Here is a 17,023-nt window from a genome sequence, read left to right on the forward strand (position 1 = left end):
AATCAACACCATTTACCGGGCTCGTAGAAACGATGAAGTTCAACAAAAGGTGATAATAAAAGGATGATTGTGTGGTAGTTATCACTCTGTGGGTAAAACTAGTAACAGCAGGGATTCCTGACATATCAGCCTTTCTTCAAAAACTGCCAATGTCACTTCTTTTTATGCTTTTGCTAGCACAACGGAATCGATGGGCTAAGAATGTATACATTTCAGCTGACTTTAATGAGTCCACGCTGCCTGGAGAATGAATAGATGGGAAAGAAGTTAAACAAACACATCTTTTGCAAAGCTATGATGTTGGAAAGAATTGTGATCAAAAATAAATTCAAAAAAGAGGGAAATCTAGAGGGGGAGGGGAAGAGAAAAAAGAAGAAAAGAAACACTTTAAATACTGGGACCAAATCTATCTCTTTAATTTTAGAATGTTGAATAGCTTGCCTGGCTATAGAATATGAGTGTAAAACCTATTTGGGACTACTCACTTCAAACAAAAACAAGACTGCAATTTTCAAACTCCACATTTAATGTCTTGTGTGCACTGAGAGTTATTCTGTGTTTGGAGGCAGACTGATGCTGCAGATTACAGAAGTATCTGTGCAGTGGATTATTCTACCCATTTGGTAGCAGAGAAGATGTTTTTGCATGTGCTTCAAATGCAGTTTTCCCTCCTCCAAAAGAACCTTGGAGACTCCTTAATATTGTATTAAATTTTGAATTCTAGGTAATTCTAAAATAAATTAGACACAAATTCCTGTACAGATGTTGTTCACAACTTCAGATCAAAGTCATTGCATTGGCTATGAGACTTGGCTGCTTGAAAGGCCCTCTGCTCTTTGTATATCTTGTTACAGCACAAGGAAGATAAGCTTTAGATAAGAACTTGCTGACTTATCTAGGACTTTCTCGTAAAACATCTTACCTGAACTACCCCAGCTACGGTTTAAAAACACAAATTCCAGATGTGAGAAAATCTTGGACTTTGTGTGCTAAAGAAAAGATGCAAAATTTTTCATTTGCCTGTATGTAATGCAAATTTTGATGATTAGGGTGGTTACCCATTTGAATCTACCAAGTTGTGTAAATATTTTGTTGAATATTGTTAAATAAGTTTTTATTTTTCTTTTTAATAAGCATTATAGGGGGAAAAAAGGAGACTTAGGAAATTAATTCCTAATCTCTCTATTGTATTTAAAATCTTCTATTTTGTAGCTCACATGACATTATAGGAATTTTTAAAGTAAAAGTACTATGACTCAGTACAAAGTATCAAAAAGGTAGCCCTTGTCAAAGTAGAGAGAATTTCCACCTTTTAATCTGCTTCTGTGCTGGTTTTAAACTTTTATAAACACATGGAAGTATAAATATTGTGATATCTGATTCTTTTGCATTTGACACACCATTCTGTGTCGTTTTAGCCGTAAGTTAACTCAGAATTATAATGCCAAAAACATTTTTAGATTTAAAAGCTGCTGTCTTCACACTATAGACAACTGACTGCTGTCACTGAAAGAATTAGAGGAGCAAATCTCAGTCTTCTAACCTCCTTGTTGTTAAAGCCAAGGTTTTAAAACAAGGTTACCCTGGAATTAAAATATCAAATGTTCTGCTGAAAAAGAGATCAGCTGGGAATTACCACACATTATGTTCTTATATCTTATATCTGTTTGACAGAATGGCAAGGTAGCAGTCTCAGTGATTGCTACTGTTAATGCCCCAAATTCCTGCACCAACTTGTGTAGATCAGAAGTGAAATTTGCTCCAAATGAAATGTGAAGGACCTTCAAAACCTACAGAACACAGAAATTAAAGGATTGCTCATACTGTAGTTTTCTTATCCTGCACAAGAGACACAAACAGCCCAGGTGGAATTCAAACACAGAACAAACACACGTTGTACTAAACATAATAAGCCAGAATAACCCGAATGGACAGACTGTAAAGTTATTTTGGGAAGGGTAAACACAAAGGCTCTCTTTATAATGACCATTTGGGCTGAGGTGTATCACAGAAACAGAAATAGCATCTTTAAGCCAGCCAGACACACGAAGGCCAAAATGGCTGAACGGTTTTATGGAGAGTACAAAAGAAAAGCCAATACTTTTTCCTTTGTTAAAGATCCTCACACTTGTCCATTCTTCAGCAGTTTCCTAGGCAGGTTTAATAATTTCTGGGGTTTCCCAGTCCTTCACAAACTAATTTCTGATTCGTCAAAGATCATCTTCATCTAAAAACCTAAGATTCATGACCTAAACAAAACCCATTCTTAAGGCTTCTCAGCTGTTTCAGAAAACATTACTGAAGGCATATATCAAAAGGCAGTCTTATGTTCTAGTCTGATCTTTAAATCTTTTTTCCTACTCTCAAGCTTTTTCGAAACAAATAATTACTGTAATTTTTTCTTTCCTGTAATTAACCAAATAACATTAAACATGTTGAAAGAAAATGAGCTTTTCACTATACTGGACACAAAAATTCATTTTCCTGGATTTCAGTTTAATTTAAAAGGGTTTCAGTAAAAATCCCACAAAGGTTATTTACCCAATAACCCAATTTTATAATCCTATAAGATGTCAGTGGTGTACCTCCCTTGTCTTCTAGCAGTAATGGTTCAGACTTCACAATATCTGCATCCCCACATGCAACTCAGTTATAGTACGAAGACTTTTTTTAAAAAATCATCTGGAGAGAGATTGGCCTTTTACACACATTTTTTTCATCATGGACCGTTCAGGAATGTGACCTTCTACTCCTGTGATATTAATGGTGATCATGGTTATTATTTTATTATAATAAATAATATTTATTAGATTTTTCTTCCTGGTCATCTTCCTCTTCTGTGGTATAACTGTTATTACTCAACCTTTTATTAAATTTTGATTTATTAATGTTCAGTATATGAACAAATGAATGAAATAGTGTTGGTAGCTTAAATTAAACTAGTAAGATCAGAATAAATTCTTTATCTTAGCACGTTAGAAACTTTGTCTATGTTTCATTTTTAAGGGTAAGAGCTTTAAGCAGTGGGTACATGTTAAATAAGGTGGCACAATACCATCTTCAGCTGATGGAAGTGTGTAATACCAGAAAAGTAAACATCAAAAAAGCATTTAAAATGAATACAAATTTTTTTTCCAAGTTGAAATATTTTTGTTAATCCACCTGATTTCTGGAACTTCTTCTAGGCACTTAGTTATTTTTCACTCTTCTCCTCTTTAAGAGGTATTTTCCATAATAGCTGTGGTTATACCAGCTGGTTAGTACAAATCCATATGAATCTATTGATGGCACCATTATATGCACTGGGAGCTAGAGATGGCACTGTATGTATTTTTGAGAGATGTGGGAAAAAAGGTGATGAAACTTATTTAGAAAATAATACATTTTTTACTGACCTAGATGCCAAAAACCTCAGAAGGAGAAAGCTACAATATTGATGTCATAAAGCCTCCTGCAAGGCACAGTTTTGAGTGTAATTAGGAGTTTCTGTTGGAAGGTTTTATGAGCTGCAAGTATTTTTGCAATTCTAAACTTGTTCACGCAATTTAACACTTATATCTTTCAACCTAGAAAAGCCTTTGTGCCATGTGAAGCTCTGTCTGTACATATTTTTGGCAAAAGGGGCCTTTTCAGTGGCATTGGAGGAATAATGTTGTCTATTTTCAGGAAAAAAACTATTAGAAAGCAAGTTAAATGCAGTTTCACAGAAAGGGTGCAATGCTCATCTTCCGAAAAACAAAGGAGTAGAATTCACTGTAGTTTTTTACAAATCCATGAACATCACTCAAGGCAAGTGGAGGGCACTTTAATATTAAAGTGTAGTAGATAAACCTCAGTGTGTGGAAACCCCAACAGTTTCAAAACCAGAGATAAATAGAGAAGTGTTTGTTGCTGTGTACCAGAGCTGTCATCATGTAGCAGGTGCTCTCCTAGGACAGTATCAGAAAGCACAGGCAACATACAGTGAATTTGGGTTATTTTCAAGCAATCCCTTATGCAATAAAATTGTCTTTCAATAGTGGGAAAAGACTTGTTAAGCACAGGTTAAACACAATAACAAAAGAAAATTACATAAGCTGTTTTTGTTTTAACATCTAACCATTTTTTTTGCACACACAAACCCTTGGACTAATTCAGATACAAATCAGATTAACAGATTATTTGTTCCTTTTAATTGTTCTGAAGAGAACAATATCTAGTCATTTGCTAGAGCTCTGTGTTCCTGAATACTTGGTTTTTTGTTTTGTTTTGTTGGGTTTTTTCCTTAAACATCACTTTTTTTCAGTATTTCAGTGTCCACAACCTGAGATACATGATTTCCATCTTACTGAGGTGAGTACCAGCCTTTGAACCAGACAAGGAGCCCTGTCCAGTGGTAGTGAAAACTCATGGCAAATGGACTAAAAATCTCAGGAACAACTCGAATTCAATGCAAATGTAAAGTATGCAGAGGTATTTCAGTACATTTGATATCCTAAAAGATTGACACAGTATTTTTCATGTTATCCAAGAGCTTCATCAAAGACTGATTTTTTAAGACCCCAGTGAGATCCTGATCAGATAATGACACTGTCTGTGAAGACCTTAACAAGAGACTTGAATATACATGTGATTTAGGTGTAAATATATTTTGACTGATTAGAAGTCAAGAACTATGATCTTTATTGAGGCTAAAAAATAGTCATATGGACATATGCATGAATATTCCCACACAGGGCAGTAAACTAGGCCTGAATTCAGTGCTAATAACTCCTTAGGGGGACTCTCAAAACAGCAAGGAGTGAAAAGCACAGGGAGTGAGATACCGTTTGCTTTTGGAATTTAAAAGCTCATTTTCGTTCCCGTGGATAAGCTGTCAATATTTCAGCACCTGGTCATGCAGAGAGTGTGTGATCAGACCTTAGGATAAGTGCTGTAGGACTGGAGAGGATCTTTTCATTTTGCCTTTGGAAACATTTTCCTCAAAGCTGCATTGAAATTGCATGGGTTATAAACCACAAAACAACAACTGGTGCTAATAACCTTAATACTACGCCGCTTGTTGATGTGTTATGCAGTTTGTTGATGGTGTTGACATCATGAAATAAGGCCCAGCAGAAGATAACAAGTAGTGCTTCAAAATCAGACTGGAGAGATTAACCAAGCATATGTTGTATACCATAAACTGTGGACAATACACATTTCTATTCTGAACACGGAATGCACAGGAAAAGCAGCAATTTTAAAATTGAGCATTAGGGCAGAAATAGCTGTTTCCTCCAGTATGAAATGTGTAAAGATCCAGCCATGAAATATAAATGAAAACTAAAATATCTTAATTAAAATTAAGATCTATTTGCCATAATCAACTCCAGAACTAAACTTCTCTCAGGAAGACACTGTTGGCTAAGTGCAAGAACCCTAGGTTTTTTAAAAGACATACTGAAGTATTTAAAAGGATTTTTTTTAATGTACCAAACCTAAAATCCCGAAAGAAATTTGTAATAATATCATTACCTGAATATTTTGCCACACTGACATTGTTACAACTCAGATTTTTCATTATTACTTAAACTACCATCACCTAAACAGATTTTTGTATGATTAACCAGCTGCAAAAAAATTGTCCTTGTCTGAATGCTTATAAACCCAACCAGGGAACTTATGCCTCAGGAAAAATAATTGCAGAGGTAGAGGTGCTGAAACAGAGATCTGGCTGCCAAAAGATGTGCATTGTATGGCCAAGAAGCTAAACCAACATAAAGCTCACTGCAAGAAACATGGAGATTCAAGGATTGATTTCTGTATTAGGATTGATTTCTTTATTAGATTATTTCCACAGATCCCTGTAGCACAGTCAGGCTACTGAGGATTTAACTAGAGTTTCTACCTGTGTTGTTTGTAAAGAGCTACTCTTTATATGGTCAATAGAATATATTTATATACATTTTAAAAAGATACCTTACTGTATATGTGTTTATCATATAATTAATGAAGAGATGGTCAAAACTGATTTTGTCTGATTCAGCTGATTGCTGTCTAGTTGTCTTGGGTTCATCTGATATGTCTTTGATGTGCACAGCCTATCTGTGACCCAAAATGAAAAATTATGGCATTACCAACACATTGGAAAAAAACCAATAAAATCTTTTCATATGACATTTGTTGTTGGGGCTGAGGTGGTGCTGCTTTTCCCTTAGTACCTCATGTAGGGCAGTGCTTTGGATTTGTGCTGGAAATAGTGTTTGAGTAGTGACGCTGTTGTACACCACAATGACATGGACTCCGAGTTTCAGAGGGCTGAAAATGTTTTCGAAAATCTCTGTTTTTGAGATGTGTCTCCCTTATATATACTGCTCTGCACCGACCAATTTGATGGGTGAGAAGAAGACAAACCTTTTCAATCATATTGGTCAGACCAGAGGGACATCAAGAAGAAGTCCCTCCCAGGGAAAGAATGTAAACCAAGTTCACAGTCACAAAAATGCTTCTCTTGTTTACAGAAAATTCCCTGGGAAAAGAATTTCAGAAAACCTGAACATCTCAGGCAGGAACCAGGGCTACAGAGTAGGGGTGTTTTTGTTATTGCTGAGCAGAATTACACACAGCCAAGGCCTCTCCGGCCTCTCACCCACCCCAGGAGAGGGGGCTGTCAGCAGGGGTGGCCTTTGTCCCCCCAAGTCCCTGCTCCATGGGATGGAGCCTGGCTTCCCTGGGGATGGCTGAGCACCTGCCCACCCCTGGGAAGGGGGAATGAACTCCTTGCTTTGCTTTGCTCGTGGGGATTGCTTTGACTTCCCCTATTGAACTGTCTTTACCTCAATCCATAATTTTTCTCCCTTTTACTCTTCCGTCTCTCTCCCCCATCCCAGTGTGGTGGGGATGAGTGAGGGATGCCTGGCCCTCAGCACTGCCAGTGGGGTTAAAACTCGACACATGGAAAGAGCACAAGTGCTCTCCAAGCACAGTAGCATTGCCTGCACCTCTCCAGTTCCTATGGATTACCAAGTTCTCAGCACTCTGTTCTTGCTTGTAGCTGACCTCAGCCGTGTCCTGGCAGCTGCAAGAAGTTTAAGTAATCTGCTTCAAGTACTGCACAGAAATGACTTTTAAAAACCTTTGCTGAAGAGACTAACTATGCAATGCAGAAAGAGATTTAAGAATAATGCAGTATATGTATTTAATGAAATATATGTAGACCTATTTTGAAAAAAATCTAATTTTTATTTTTCCTAGAGTAATGATGCAGTCTTGTTTCCTGGAATCCACAGTAAAGTGAACTATACAGACTGTAAGGTACAGACCAGGACGTCTAGTTTGGTTAGAGAAAACCTCCTTTTTCCAAAACTCCCTTGCCAATCAGTACACTTTTTCCAGAGTCACTCTATTTGCATCACTGTGTCTAATACCATGTTGCTGATTCCTTGGTCAGTATTACACCAGATTTACAGCTTTCTGTTCTCCCTCATCCTTTCAGTAAGGTATCTCCAGCAAAATTTCTCCTCACACCTGTAATTATTCCTATTCATATTCCTATATTCTGTGTTAAGCAAGGGTCTTGTAGGACATTTGATTCTATAAAGTATATTAAAATTTCTTTATACATTACTTAATATAAAAATATTGAGTATCAGAACTTGAGCCTTTCCATCCAGTTTCATGGAGTTTTCAATCAAACTGCAATCGTGTATTCATATTTATTTTTATTGTTGCAAAACTTCTAACCCAAACCCAAACCTCTAAAGCTAACCCTAACCCAAAAACCTAACCCTAACCCTAAGTCTACCCCTAACCCTACCCCTAAGCCTAACCCTTAAATAGCAAGATCATATTTTAAACAGTTAGAAAATCTAAACATTTTCTGATTATTTTATTTTATAGGCAGGATTCATCCACATGATGCACTAAATAAGGCTGTGATAAATTGAAGTAGCTTGCTACAAGTAAATAAAATAAAAAAAAAAACTACAGTTGAATTCTTTTTGCACCTGGCAGAGGAGATCCAGGTACAGTTCTGAAGTGCTGGTGAGGGTCCCAACAGGTTGTGTTAGAAAGTGACTGTGACTTTGCTGGCTGAGGCTGCAGGATAAATCTACTCTGCACCACCAGATTGTGCTGTGTCCAATGAAGTGGAACAAGTATTTGTAGCTCTGGGCCTCCCTTGTAAATCAGGGGAATTCATAAGTTTGTCATATTTTCTAGTATTTTGGCAACCTCTATCTTTTACATGGCCTTATAGCTAAACTTCTGGTTTTTGAAGAATTTTGAAGGAAAATAGTACCTCCCTCTTAGTGATCATTTCAAAGCATAACAAAAGTGCAGCAGCAAAGGTCAATTGTTTGTGTGAGCATCAGAATGAAGTACTACCTTTGATTTTGGCTGAGTTATTAGTGTACTTAATGCATAGATCTAGGCCTGGGGCATGAGGTCACCCATGTTGTCAGGAATCACAAACAGCTGTTCTTGAAATCATTGCTGTGCTATGTTCTGGCATTATACACCAGGATTGGGAGTTCTTTGTTTTGTTGGGGTTTTTTTTCAATCTAGAGTACTTAGACATTTTTAAATTTATAGTACTTAGGCTTTAGTTAAGGCTCTATTGTAAATTGCCTTAGCAGAACACACTGATTAACTTGATGTGTTCTTTATTTTATCTGCTGTGTAACTGCCCCTTTCAGCCCAGTGTGCAAGAGCCCACTGAGAACACCAGGATGAAGTCCACAAGCCCTGGGATGAGACAGAGACCAGCACAGGTCTGTTTGGTCCTTCAAGAAAACTGTCCAGGAGCAGAGAAGGTAATGAATCAGAAGTACCCCACAAAAATTGAACAGGTTGCCAACCGTTGCCAGATGGCCCATGCCTGTTATGGAGAAAGAATGGATGTAGCTGTACCCTGGGGTTAAAATCCAAACTCTTTTGAAGCCAGGATTTTTGTGAAATTTAAAATATCAGTAAGATTTTCACAAAAAAATCTCTTCTTTAAACAAACTCAGTTTTAAATGATCATTTGTCTTACATCAATGAGCTCCCTGATTTTAGAGTTGAATTTTCTGTTCTTCCCCTTTAAAGCTTATTTCTGAGAATATTGACATTTGTGTGATGAGATATCTTTACTGTAGGCAATTTATCAGATTGGCTCTTGCTTTCTAAACTCCTACATTTATATTGTCTTCAATTGAATTGAGCATCTGACAAGACTAAGATTATAGATGAGGGAAGCTGCTTATTCTATGGCTCTTTAGCTTTTTAAAGATAAAGCAGAAGCATTTTTCATCAATTTGGGTATTCTTGAATTATATTATAACTTGACTTAATGGAGAAATAATGAGAAACTGAGTGGGAGCAGAGGATGCATGCTCATCCTCTGAAATAAAAAATAAACAGTGTAGGAATTAAATAGCAAGGGACACAGAAATCACAGCAGATTCCATTGATGTTTTCTCTAATAAAATGAAATATATTCTGTTCAGCCAATATGCCTGTGGTAATTGGCATCACCAATCATATTTCAAAGGAGCACTTTGAATGAGATTTGCCAGAAAAGAATGGTGAATTAAATGACTGCATGTGAGGAGCACAGACAGACTTTTCCCCCTCATTTATTCAAGATTGAACGTAATAACCAAGGAAAACTGATATAACTAACCACTTCTGACTTCTGTAAATTGATATGGGATGGAGCTGTCATCTCCTAATCAGATTAAGTCTTTTCTTTAGGCCATTTTTAATCTGAGTTCTACCATGAGGTTTTACTTTAGGGGAAAATAAACTGCTTGGCCTTCAGATACTAAACATTATTGATTTCATAAGATGACTAGAAGATATTCCACTGGTAAGCAAACATCTCAGTTGTGTGTATCCTATGAGTGCCTTTTCACCTGTCCTTTACAATATTTTGGATACTGTGAGTAAAATAGGAGTTGGTATATGAGATTGCCTTCAACCTGAATTTCATATTATAACATTTGTTCTTTTGAGTAACTGCGATACAGGGAAACTTTCAATATAGCTATGACCATAAAAAAACATGCACCTAGGCAGAAATGTAATTTTTAAGAGGAACCTTATAACTCCTCTGTCTGCATACAAACCCAAAAGAACACCAGGAAACACAGGCAGTGCAGTAGGAACCAAGAGAAGCAGTTAAGGAAATAAACCAACCTTTTGTGTAGCTAAAAGCTTCACTCAGCTCCACATTGTGCTTCAGGCACAATTTAAAAAATTTCAGACATATTTAAATTATCAGTGAGAGTTCTCAATTATCATTTACGTTACAAGGAATTCATTTACATTCCTGATGCATTACAGATGTCAGCATTTTTCTGGGTTTACTGCTTCATACTGCAACTGGAGGCTTACAGTTTTATATCTCCTTGGTTTTTCAACCTCTGTAGCTTATGGTATTACAATTCCCCTTATGCTAACTTAAATCTACCTAATATCCAAATAATGCTTGAATTCTAAAACCTGATTATCCCTTCCACTTCTGCAAGGGATGAAATGATGATCCTCTTTTGAGAGGTGATGAAGGAGCAATACCAATAATCCTAGCTTTCTTTGGACTCCACCGGAGCTCTGTGCCATCAGAGGCCCCCAAGATTTTGGAAAAAAATTAGAAAAAAATACGTGAAAGGGATTTCATGCAGTCTCAAGTGTTTGAACAGCAGATCAAGTCTTTTTCTTTATGGATCTCCTTTCATTACTGCTGCCCAGGAATGATCAGTCTTTGGGAATGGTGTGAGTGATGCTTCAGGAAAGAGAGGCTCCATGGGGTGGTTAGGGTGGGAAACACCACAAACACCACTGAATGCCTTCCCTCCTAAACTGGGACTACTTTCTAATGATGTCTGGGACCAAGAGCTGCCTTCTCCTTTTCCTCCTTTTCCAGGAACGTTACATGTGAGAATACAACAACCTGGAAATTCCAAAAGCCAATCTAATCTATTTTTTTAATCTTCTTTTCTACTGTGATTTATTTCTCCTTATGTATTAGCTTCTTTCTGGTTGCGGGCTGCTGTCAAAAAAACATAAAATATTTTACTATTAAATTGACCAATAGGCACACTACCACCCTGAGATTCTGATTTATTCCCTTTAAGTTCTATAGCAGCTTTTAGTCTGCAATGTGTGGGTTAAAGCCAGATTGTGATAATACGTCCACTTGGTATTTTCCTTCCTCTGGTTATCTTTTTATTTAGTTAGTTCTGCATGTTTTTTTTTTTTTTTTTTTTTTTTTTTTTTTTTTTTTTTACAGAATACAAGCTAACTCCATATAATAAATGTAACTGTTTTCACATTTCTATTTATGCACTAACTTTAATTTACTCTTTCAGCATCCAAAAGCAGCAAGATCCAGCTGCCACAGATACTGTTCCCTCTCCTCCAGAGAAATGTAACAGCCAGGTGTTCTGACATAGGTATTATTCATACAATCTGGAAAAGGTATGTGGCTACCATTTTTTTCCTGTTAGAAATTACTAATTCCATCCCAGTGGCCCATCAATAGTAAGGCCACACAGTTCATTGTTTTACCTTCTGACTTCAAGGTTATGTAGAGTTGATTCCTACAAGAATTCAGAAGCAGGAATTTAACATATTTAAAGTGCCCACTAAGTACTCCTGATAATCAAATATTTTTATTTGACTTTATTAAAAATACATTTTCCATTCTATAAGAGCCACAGATGCCTTAAAATTGGTAAATGCATGCTAATATTCATTCATTTTTTCAACAGATTCAAGTGAATCTAAAAGAAAATTCTGTGACACTATTTTGGAATCAAATTAATTGTGTCCATGTCCTGGGAAGCTTTGTCATTTAATTTGTGGCTGCAACTTCCAGGGGCTGTTGTCACTTGTAATATTTTCCTTTTAGTGTGGCATAGGCTGCTTTCTCTTCAGTAGAAAACAAGCAATAAAACTGTCAAAACAAATAGAACACAAACCCCAAAGAAGTTCTCCAAATAAGAGAATGAAGAAGTCTGTTATCTAGTTTTCCAGAAAGTCAAAATGTATGAGAAATTTGCTTTTAATGTTCTAGTCTACTTTACAAAAATGCAAATAAGAAGTCATACAGAATTTAGGATTAATACAGGAGTTAGGATTAATAATCAAAACCTGACTGTTACTGGTTTGTCACTCCTCCTTTCCCTCATTTTTCCATCTCATCTGCAAGCAAATTGCATGCCTGATGAAAGGGTCTCATTTTACCAGAACACTCACTTACAAATCTCACCTGCTTTCCTTAGGCAAATTTTTCCATAATGCTATTTTCCAGTGTGGGTGAAGTAGACTGACATTTTGAGTGGAAATGAAATCCCCAGATTGTCTCTTGCTCCCCACAACATAAGTAGTGGCAATTCCTCCAGAATGGCATCTGTCGTTTTAAAATCTCTCATTTCTAAAGTTACAGAAATCATCCCAGCTGTAGGAAATAATTCTTCCTTTTCTCCAGCATGGTGAGAAAGAAATCACAGCTTGCAAGGAATTATCCATCAGTTCTCCTCATTGAGTTTCTCCAGTCTGAGTTTCATTTAATTTCCTACTAATACTCTGAAATGAACAAACAAAAAGACCTAGAAACTTTTGTTGTGTCCAGTTCTACAGTAACCCAACGGTTAAGGGAAAGGTAACTGCCTAAAACTCCAGTATATTATCAGCTACACATAAAAACAAGTGTTATCATAGTTTAAATTAAGTCTGAACAATGAGATTTCTGTAACAAAATCAACAAATTTGAAGGCATGTTTGTGTTCAGTCTTAAGTGAAAATTTGTCAAGTAAATTACATATTTTTTCCTCAAAAACACTACATTTTCTGCGTGTGGAAATATTAACTGGGGTTAATTCTTATATAGATTGTTTGGTTAAACCATGGCTTGTTGACAAACCCAGCCATTCCCGAAAGGCTTTTGAAAATTTGCATCAGGTATTTGCAAGCCACAAATCAGAATCCAGTATTTTCAGATGAATGTGAGGCCATGCTGTTATTAAACTTGAAAGGTACCAACATCTCTGAGCTTGACAGCATCCTGTGGAAGATATATTTCCTGCTGCTCCAGGAACATTAAGGTGATCCAAAGGTAAATCAGCAGTGACAGGTCAGTGACCATAGTGCACACTCAGCATCCTCAGGAGAGTTGTGTTTGTCTGCACATCTCAGGCTTCCCTTGTCTAAAGAGTTTTCCTATCCATAATTAACATGAGGATTCGAGGACCATAAAGCATTTATTTGCAAGGTGTTTTCAAGCAAAACAAAGAATAACTCATGCTGTGACTGTGAATAGCTCCCTTTCTGTGACTGGACCATGGGTTTGGGCAGAGTGGTATATAAATTGAAGTCTCTGACAGTTTAATGCTGCTGTAGCAGCTTCAAATCAATTATAGAAGAAGCAGAGATATACATTGCAAGATTGCAAAATATGCAAATCCAGACAAGGAGTTCGTTGTTTCTCCTACCTCTATAGAATTTATGTGCTTATAGTTCTACTGACAGAATAAGCTCATGTTTATACACATAAATACATATCATACATTATGGATAGCCTTATTTCATGGCCTTCTTTCTCTGGATTGTTTTATGAAGAATATTTGATGCTTTGTGTATGGACGGACAGAGGCTGTTCAGTTTCCTTAATAGATCATTAAGGTTTTGGGATGGTTTTCTAATAATAAAATGTTAGCATTTAGATATATGCTGAAAGAAGTTAAGAAAACAATGTTGTTCCAAGCTGCTGATTTCTTAAATAATGTCTAATTTAGGAATAATAATAATAATAAAAATATTATGATGCAGTTATGATTATTGTAATTTTCTATTAATGCCAAAACTCCTGGTTTACTTCTAAGCCTTCCTAGCAGTGCCCATCTCTGCCTGAGGAACAGATTGCTCAGTATGGCATTAGCCAAGCAATCAATGTCTTTCTGAGGCTGTGCATAAAGTCTTCAGTAATTTTACCCAGCTTAGTATCAGGTTGGAAGCCATATTTCTGGGAAAAGTTTGGCCAGAAACAGAAATGGTGTGATTATCACATATTTAACAGCTATGACACTGTCCACAGCATGTAAGTGACAGCAACATGAAAGATCCTATATTCTCAAGGGCTTGGTTCTCAGAAAATTGTTAGAGGGCTTTCTATGTAAACATGAAGCAAGTTCAAACTTGAGGAGAATTTCCTCATGCTGACTGCCTTATCTAGCAAAGTTATGTATGTACACTTCACCACAGTGACATCACACACCGGGCTAAACTGAAACCTAAGCCTAAACCAGAACCTCAGCAAGGAAAAAAAAAACCCACATGGCAGAAAAAATAGCAACCATTATGGATCTTTTTACACCTAGGAAAAAGAGAAAATACCAAAACCAGTACCCTTAAGCAGCTGTAGAGAAAAAGAGGTTTGTATATAGTTTATAGAACAGATCTTTGGAGAAATGCTGCCCTCCATAGAATATATCCTAGAACTGCCCATGATTCCACAGGATTTCCTCAGAAAATATTTTGCATTGAGGGATGTGTGAGTCTTTAACTGGGGGTTTTTTCTTGTGTGTTGATGAGAAAGTATCTGTACACTACCATAGGATCAAAAAGTTGCTACAACGGAAGTAAAAGTGGCAAGCAGTGTGAATACCACACAAATGCAGAACCTTTTACAATTTCTGTTTTCCAGCTAAAACAATTTGTCATGCTCAAGGTCAAAGTGTGATGCAACCACTAAGAGCAGCTGTATTTTTAGCCAACATGAAATGCCACCTGTCTTCACTGGGACTCTTTTCTGCTTACAATTAAGGACATCTTCAAATCCTGGAGAATAAAAAGCGAACCTTAACTGCTGATGTGATTTTTCAATGCCATGACAGTTAAGCAGGTCACAGTTGTTGATGTTGTTAGCATTTGCCCCAAGACAGATCACTGGCTACATGAGGTTTGCTAATTCAGTTAGAAAGCCACCTTGTCACAAGGAGATCCTGCCTCTCAGAGGTATTTTATATGAACACCTCAGTCCTCAGTGGAACATTAGCCTGGCTTTTCTGGACTCATGAAGAACTACATTTTGAGGATTCGGTTATTTTTCCAGGGGACATTGCTGTAGCAAATCAACAAACAGTAGTATTAATATTAGAGCAGGGTTAGTTTAAGTGTCATGTTTAATTAAAATTCCAACTCTAGCAGCATATTCTTTTGTAAAAGAAACACTCATTCCAAGGAACACTCTATTTTCAGAAGTCAGAAGAAAAAAGAAAACTTGACATTATTCCATTTAAGGATTTATCTTGCTCTTATTCCTTATTATTAGACCCTGACAAAAAGCAAAGATACTACATTAGGTAGCTTTAAAGGATCTAAAACACATCAGTAGTATTTTCTTCAAAGGTAAGGTTGAAAAAGTTATCATGATCATACCCACAAGAAAAAAATGGTTTAACACTGAAAAGTTACCAGTTAGAATTTTTACTTGTCTTTCTTCCTTTGATGCAAAAAAATTCTTTTGAGATACGAATGTAGACTTAAAACCAGCAAAACTGCTTAAAAAATATAGTGGAAGACTTAACCTTTTGACTTCTGGCAAATATCCCAAAACCTACTGAAAATGTTCAAGGTGATTCAGTGAAATGAGTTCAAAGAAATTGTGTCTCATTTGCAGCTAAGAGTTCAATTGAAACAGCCCTTTAATTTGAAAGGCTTTCTCCATGCATTTCCATAGTCCTCCTCTTTCATCCTGTGACATTCCCCTATTTCTCTTAAACTCTGTTATTTCTCCCATCTTGGCCACCTTTCAGTGGTGCAATTCCTGATGGTTCTGTTAGATCACTCCTTTCATTCCGAGCTGAGTCAATCTTTTCTCAGCTGAAAGTCCCAACACTGAGCAGAGAAATTCTGCTTGCAGGAATGCTGTGTCAGCAGAGGCTGAGCCTGCTGCTGGAACCTTGGAAACAATGAAAGAACACATGAAAAAGATGAAAGTTAATCACTGTCAACACCTCACACAAAAAAGGGGCCATTTTTACATCAATTGCAGCTACAGATTTGCATATGAAATGTTCAAACTGTGCAAAAATGAAACATTGAGAAATTCTTAGAAGAATTTTGGAAGTGATTTTTGATCAAGAATCTGTCATTTGAAAAAAAAAGAACTAAGCAGCTTGACTGAATACTGGACCTTATATTTGCTTAACAGTAGTAAACTTATTTAGGCTATCACAATCACTAGTGGTATCACAAAAATCTGCTCAAAACCTCAAAAATAATATAAAAGGAAATGAAACTGTGACCAGCGTCCATTCTAATTATTAAAGTATCACAGTTATTGAACCAAGACTATTGTTTTGTGATGTTGTTTCGCCTAAAATTGGAACTCTCTGGTGTTAGTTACTATCTGTCCTGGTTTTTCTGCTTTAAAAAACAAAAAAGAAACCCAACCCAAAAACCACTAGCCAAAAAAACCAACCAACCAAACAAAAAAACCCAAAAAAAAACCCAAAAAAAAACCCACAAAAAAATTCCAACACATTTGTCCCAGTACAAGGGCATAAGAGCTTTTTACACTGAATTCAGTGGCTGGAATATGCTAAGGAAATAGAGCTCAGAAAGCAATAGAGTACGCTACAGAATTTATGAACATTAAGAAATCACAGATTAAAGAGGAAGTTGTTTAACAACAATCAAATACTAATAGCAGAGTTGATATTTCTTAGGCTGTCAGCTACAAATGCATTGAATCAGTTATCATAAGCTCTAAAATATATTAATAGATTCAACTACAACTGCTCAAGTTGTAGTTGAATCTATTAATATATTTTAATTCCTACAGCTTTCTTTTGGAGGTGCTTCAAGCTAGTCAGCTCCACATAAGAGTGTTCTAGCACATAACCAACCCCTCTGGCCTTTGCTGGGATGGACAGAGGAGATTTTAACTCTACCAGCAAAATAACGAAATAAAAATATCCGAAGGAAAAGTGTTTTAGTGGACACAGAATAATGAAAATCAAGACTTCTCATGAAAGTAGGATGAACCAATTTTCCAGACCTGTTCTGCATTTCCCCA

This window comes from Sylvia atricapilla, chromosome 6 (genome assembly GCF_009819655.1).
Source record: "Sylvia atricapilla isolate bSylAtr1 chromosome 6, bSylAtr1.pri, whole genome shotgun sequence".
In the NCBI taxonomy this organism is placed as follows: Eukaryota; Metazoa; Chordata; class Aves; order Passeriformes; family Sylviidae; genus Sylvia; species Sylvia atricapilla.